Here is a 6,422-nt window from a genome sequence, read left to right on the forward strand (position 1 = left end):
ACACACACACACACCCTGTATACTATCACAGAGAAAATAATTAATGTCTATAGCACGGCACAATGTTGCATGTTAACACAGACAACTGAGTACAGAGTCCTTCATTTATAAGATGACCGAAAGAGTGTTTTAAAATTAGGACAAATTTTTTTTCCAGATCAGAAAAAAAAAATAATAATGGGGAATTACATATCCTAGTGATCACTGCAGCCTTTGGAGACATTTCTATCAAACTGGATTTGGCCACAGGGAAATCAGGTCAGTGTAATGAGATCAGACGTTTTGAGTCCAAAGCACCCCTTGAAGCATGCAGAACCTGAACAACATTCCTTCCTGATGCCAAGGTGGCAGTCAGTCGTCTGTTCTACTTCCTGGTGGTATGACATACATGCTCCAGGAAAAGCCAGTTGAATAAAAGAGCTCGTTCTATCTGAAGAACTTCAGCATTCGGAGTGAAGGCTCTGAGGAAACACAGAAGAGCTGGGCATTGTCTAGAATACCCCTCTCTCAGTCTTATCCTCGCCCTAAGAAGCACCTGAAGTGGGAGTGGGAGGGGTTGGGCATGGAACAGGGAACGATGAGATATTACACAGATCTTAACTCATTTTCCTCCATCATTTAAGTGAGCCCAATTCAATGGAAAGTTATTAGGCAGTTAACACATGCCCAGTGCTGTGCTAAGGACAGTATGAACTATCAAATATGCTCATGGAAAACTACTGGCCTCAAGAAGCCTGCTCTCATGTTAGCTGGCCGATGTTATCCATATGGAGAAAATAAAGCATAACGCAATAGTCTACTGCGTACCAAGATTGGTATTGTATCTCTGTGATTTCAATTTGCTTATGTACCATCCCATACATATATCTACTAAATTATAACAAATTGAATTAATTCTAATTTAAATATTCAAGTCTAGCATAGGTTATATTCCACTATAGCGAACATGGGAAGACAGATAATGCCAAGTGTTGACAATGATGTGGGACAACTAGACTTTTCACGTATCGATGGCAGAAGGATAAACCAATGAGATAACTTGGGGCAGACAGCAGTATTTATTAATATATGGACAGAGATCTCTGGATGTGTATGTTCTGCACCAGGAGATTCAGTCAACCACCGTGGAAAGTATTTTGAACAATTATTTTGTTGGTATCAAACATTTATTAGGATTGAACATGTTGCAGGCCTTCTTTCTTGATGTTATTCCCCAAGTAATATTATCTCCAGTCCATAATACTTGCATTGTATTAGGCATATAAGTAATATATAAAGGAGAAGCTAGGTATGGTAACTCATGCCTGCCACACCAACACCCGGGAGGCTGAGGCAGGAATACGGCTGGGTATTTGAGGCCATCCTGGGCTATGTTGTGACGTTAAAGCTACTCAGGGCTATGAAGAGATACCCTACCTAAAAAGGAAACTGAGAGAAGGAATGGTGGGAGAGAGTGGAGGAAGGTGGGAGGGGAGAAGGAAGTAGATGATAAAAAGCACTGCATACCATTTTATATAAGGACTTTGAGCATTTCGGGTTTGGGTGTCTCCTCACAGAGCCCTGAAACCGGTCTCCTTGGATGCAAATAGATACCTGTATGTTCTATGACCCAGCAATCTATTCTTCTAACTAGCAGAGATCCACGTGTTTTCATCAAAGCACTATTTATAATATCCCCTATCGGGAAACAACCCAAATGACCACAGATAGTAGATGTAAGTAATACATTGTACTCAAGCATTAGTACACTACTGAGCAGGGACAATGAACAAACGGTAACGATGAGCAACAATAGGGACAGGCCTCACCAAAGCGATGGGAAGAAGCCAGGTGAGAAGATAGCCATGTTCCGGGAGGTTCTATTGATATAAAACTCAGGCGTAAGTGAAGCTGATCCACTGTGCACTGAGTAGATCCAGAATGCTTACCTTTGTTTGGAAAGGCCACACTGTGAAAATATCATTTGCATGCATTTTTACACTCATATTTATTCAGCACACACACACACAATCTGTTGAACCATCTTTCTCTGCCCCCTCCCCAAATAGGTTTTTATGCATGTTATTTGTCAACAAAAAGTGTCAAAAAAGGGTCATATTCAGGTATTATAAATACATTAGCATCCTTTAAGATTTTTTTTATTCCTGGAGAGTTGAAGCCCAGAGAAATTGTAGAAATTGACTTCTGATGATCTTTGAATAAGATGTCTGAACTCTGATGCATTTTTTCTGACACCGATTCTCTGGGTAGCTTCATTTTTATTGTAAATTTTATTAGCTCTATTCGTCTTATTTAATGTGTGAGTGTTTTGCCTACATAGATGTAGATGGAACATAACAACAGCTTGGTGCCCACAAAGGTAAGACGAGAATATCAGATCCCCTGGAACTAGAATTACGGAGAGTTGTGAACTATCATGTAGATGCTGGGATTAGACACAGACCCTCTGAAAGAACAACAAGTGTTCTTAACCACTGAACCATCTCTCCAGAGCCACTAGGTCAGTGGTTCTCAACCTGTGGGTCACAACCCCTGTGGAAATTAAATGACCCTTTCACAGAGGCCATCTAATACCATTGAAAAACACAGATGTTTACGTTATGATTCATAACAGTAGCATGAAAATAATTTTATGGGGTTCACTACAACATGAGGAACTGAATTACAGGGTTGTGGAGTTAGGATGTTTGAGAACCACTGCTCTGGGTGAGTTTAGAAAAGCATTACTTGTGGACCTGGGAAATGCCCAGGGAATAAAACTGCTTGCAGGGGACCTCTAGATCTTGCTAGCCAAACAGTATAGACAAAATGGCGAGCTCTAGTTTCAAGGAGAGAGACCCTGTCACAAAAAAACACAAGGTGTAGTCCAGCAGTGGTGGCTCATGCCTTTAATCCCAGAACTTGGGAGACCAGGGCAAATGGATCTCTCTGATTTCAAGGCCAGCCTGGTCTACAGAGTGAGTTCCAAGACAGCCAGGGCTACACAGAGAAACTGTCTCAAATAAAACAAAACAAAACAAAACAAAAATCAAAACACCCAAGGTGGAGGTGAGAAAGGAAGACGCCCACCGCAAACCTCTGGTCTCTGTACACACAGAGACACGTGTGTGCGCACATGTATGCCACACATATAAATTAGATTCTTTATGGAAGAAACAGAAGAACATTTCTTGTATTGCTCCTATTCTAAAATAATAATCCTGGCTTTCTTTTTTCACTACTCATCAAATATATTTGCCTTAAAGGTAAAATATGAGGCAGTGCACTGTAGCTGAGGCATTAGATGTTAACACCAGAAGTCCAAGCCCTCACCACATTTGTGTGAAAGCAGCAGTCTTTCTGCAGTGAGGAGACCGCTGTGACCCACAGCTAACCGGTCACCACCATGTCAACTGCTCTGCTGCTCTGCTGCACCCATGGGTGAAGTTTGTGCTGTTTGTCATAGACATTCTTGAGGAAGCCAGATACACTTTATTTTCTCTATTAGGGGCTTCCTTGTTTCTCACAAGGATGCATTCCTCAGTTCTGGGAAGTTACAAGACTTTGGGAATAGAGTGTGACAAGAATTGATCCTGATGGAGAAAGACCGAGCATTGACACTTAGAAGCTGAAGACTTTGGGCAAGTCACTCTCCTTTCTCCTCTCCCTTTGTTTGCCTTTCCAGGACAAGAGAAGCCCTGTTTTACCTGCTTCATTGAGTTGTTTTGAGGTAGAAGTTATACTTTTGCCTATGAAATTGGGTTTGAAAACTAACACAGGCAGAAGTAACTCATACAAAATATTATTTTGTTATCAGTAAGCTGTTCATTTCCATCACAAGCAAGTATCTATGTGAGCCATTCCCAGGGAGATGGCAAACCACAGGGGACAAGTTGCTACAAACCTCATCTGGTAGAAGACAGACAGTCAAAACTGCTACGAAGAGAGTGAAGCTATGCCATGGACCACAGAGTGACTAACAGGCTTCTCTAGTGGAATGGCCAGAGGAGAGGCGGTGTAGTCTGACCTATGTCCTAGATGTGAGCGTGAAGCTCTATGGGGAAAGTGCTCTAGGCAAAGGCAGTATGCAAGTGTACTGATACAGAAGGGACCTTCATTCACCTCCTGAGGAGCAGAGAGAACTTTGGGGGGGGGGGAGCTGGAGCAGAGAGAGCTGGGTTAGAAAGATGCGTACAGACGAGACTCCAAAAGACACCGCGCACTGTGTCAGGAAATGGGCTTAGCTGGTAAGAGGATATAGACAGGAAATGAAAATAGAACTAAGCCCTGTTTTTAGCAGAGGAAAATGAAAAGCAAAAGACTTTTCTCCCTGTGAGACCATAAACTTCAGCATGTTGATGACATCACACACTAGCTTCAGGGTTGGTTTTTCTGGGACACTAATAAAGCGCACAGTCCAGCCCTAGGGGACACCTGACATTTATAGGTAGATTATACATATTTTCCCCCTTTGGAACTCTCATCAACTTGACCCTGTGTTGATGTACTCAAACGATACAGCCGGTTTCTGGCCTCAGGACACCAGCAGCGTGTCAGGAGGTTTATAAAGATGCCCACCTCGGGTGTTTTCTAAGTCTTCCCATCTGACCCAGCAAGCCTGGCGTGGAGGCTTCTGTAGGTCACCTTACTCTCTCTCCTCCTTACTAATACTCAGAGCCCAGGCCATCCACAACTCACCCCAGGCTTTCCACAAGCCACCCCTTTCAAGCCTTCTCCTTCCTTCTCCCTTCCTCCCCCAGTGCCCTCACTTCCCCTCTGCAGAGCTCCGCTGACATGCTCTCGTTCTGACAGCACACGTATTCTCTTGTGACTCCATGGTTTCCCACAGGCTGTTTCTAGAGCACACCCTCACACCGCTGTAAGGCTGGGGGGGGGGGTAAGTCAATGACACCATTCCAACTAATCTTCTAGAGAGATGGCACAAAATGGGTTGGGAGGGGGGGGTCGACTGCTCAGAGAGTAAATGAATGACTCTCGGGCATGGAGATGCTCAACAAAGAGGATGAAGGATGGATGCAGCAGTGTGGGCTTGGGGAGGGTACAGATCTGGGTTCTGAGGAGTTTGGGTTCCTTGAGTTCTCTTCTTTAACCTGAAGAAAAGCTTTCCCAGAGCAGCCACAGGCCGCTGTCAGCCTTGGACAGAAGCACCGATCCCAGTGTGGACTACACAAAACAATGTGACCATCCGGTCAGGATCGGAAAGAGAGGAGACAAAAACAATTAGCATAAATACAAGGCCACCTACTTAATTAAAGGCACAAACCAGGACAGCTAAAAAGCGGAATGTCAAACAGGCAGGGAGTTTCGGGAAAGGTGAGTTACATAATTGAGACCCAAACTAGAGTGTTCTTTTCTCAAGGTTAAGAAAAGAAACTGAACCGGGCAGCTGTTTCTAGACATTTCTTCCTATAAGCTTTCTACCAAGCAGCGAAACCTAGAGCATTAGAAGTGAGGCTGACAGAGACCTCCTAAGCCAGCCGTTCCCTTGGGTCAATAGGCTGTCCTCTGGGTGAGGTGTGGCTCTGTGCTGGTGGTGACATCACAGGGCTCTCAAGATCATCACCGTTTCACAACATAAGGACTGTTCCAGCTGGAAGCAACCTTTGAGACCGTGTGGCCAAACTGGCCTTGTTGTTGAATAAAGTTTCAAAGGTCAGAGAAAGTTGCTCCAGGACAGGACTCGAGTCCCCGTGGTCATAGCCAGTGCCACGTTCGCTTCGCCTCTCCCAGTGCACCTGCAGATAAGTCAAGTCCCAGCACTCAGGGGGCCCTTTGCTGGGGGCGACTGAGAACTGCCCCTTCAGCAAACTTGCCGAAGCTAGCCCCTCCCCTTCTTGCTCACAGTCTCCTCCCCTTTCTGTTTTATCTTTAGCCTCTCTTGTCTCTCTCCAAACCCGCCTCTGTCCTCACAGTGGTGGCACAAGAGAAACTGTATACTCCATTTTGTCTGACAGTGGCTCTGCAAGTCGGGGAAACTGTCTCTTTAAACACCTTTTTCCTCGCTTCCAGGCCATTCCTGGTACTGCTTCCGAAACAATCGCAAAACGAAGCTTCCCCAGGGTATCCAGCTAGAGGGAAAGCCGAAGACAGTGAGCTATGGATGAAAGACAGCCTCACATAGACATACAGGCAGGCAAAACACCAATGAATATAAAAATAAATTATAAAAAAAAGAAAAGAAAAGAAAAAACCAACAAACAAAAAACTCATTGCTCTCCATATCTCTAGCTCCACCAGATACCTCTGGCCTCCTTAGGTGCTCACGCGCGCACATACACACACACACACACACACACACACACACACACACAAGTATTTTGTAGAAAATGACATATGTCATTGATGATCACCTTGCTTGGTGATTTTCGTTTTTAATGATGACATGGTTAAAACAGAGAGGGAGCTGCCATTCGGCCCAAGCC

Source organism: Mus pahari, chromosome 18, assembly GCF_900095145.1.
Source record: "Mus pahari chromosome 18, PAHARI_EIJ_v1.1, whole genome shotgun sequence".
Taxonomy (NCBI): Eukaryota; Metazoa; Chordata; class Mammalia; order Rodentia; family Muridae; genus Mus; species Mus pahari.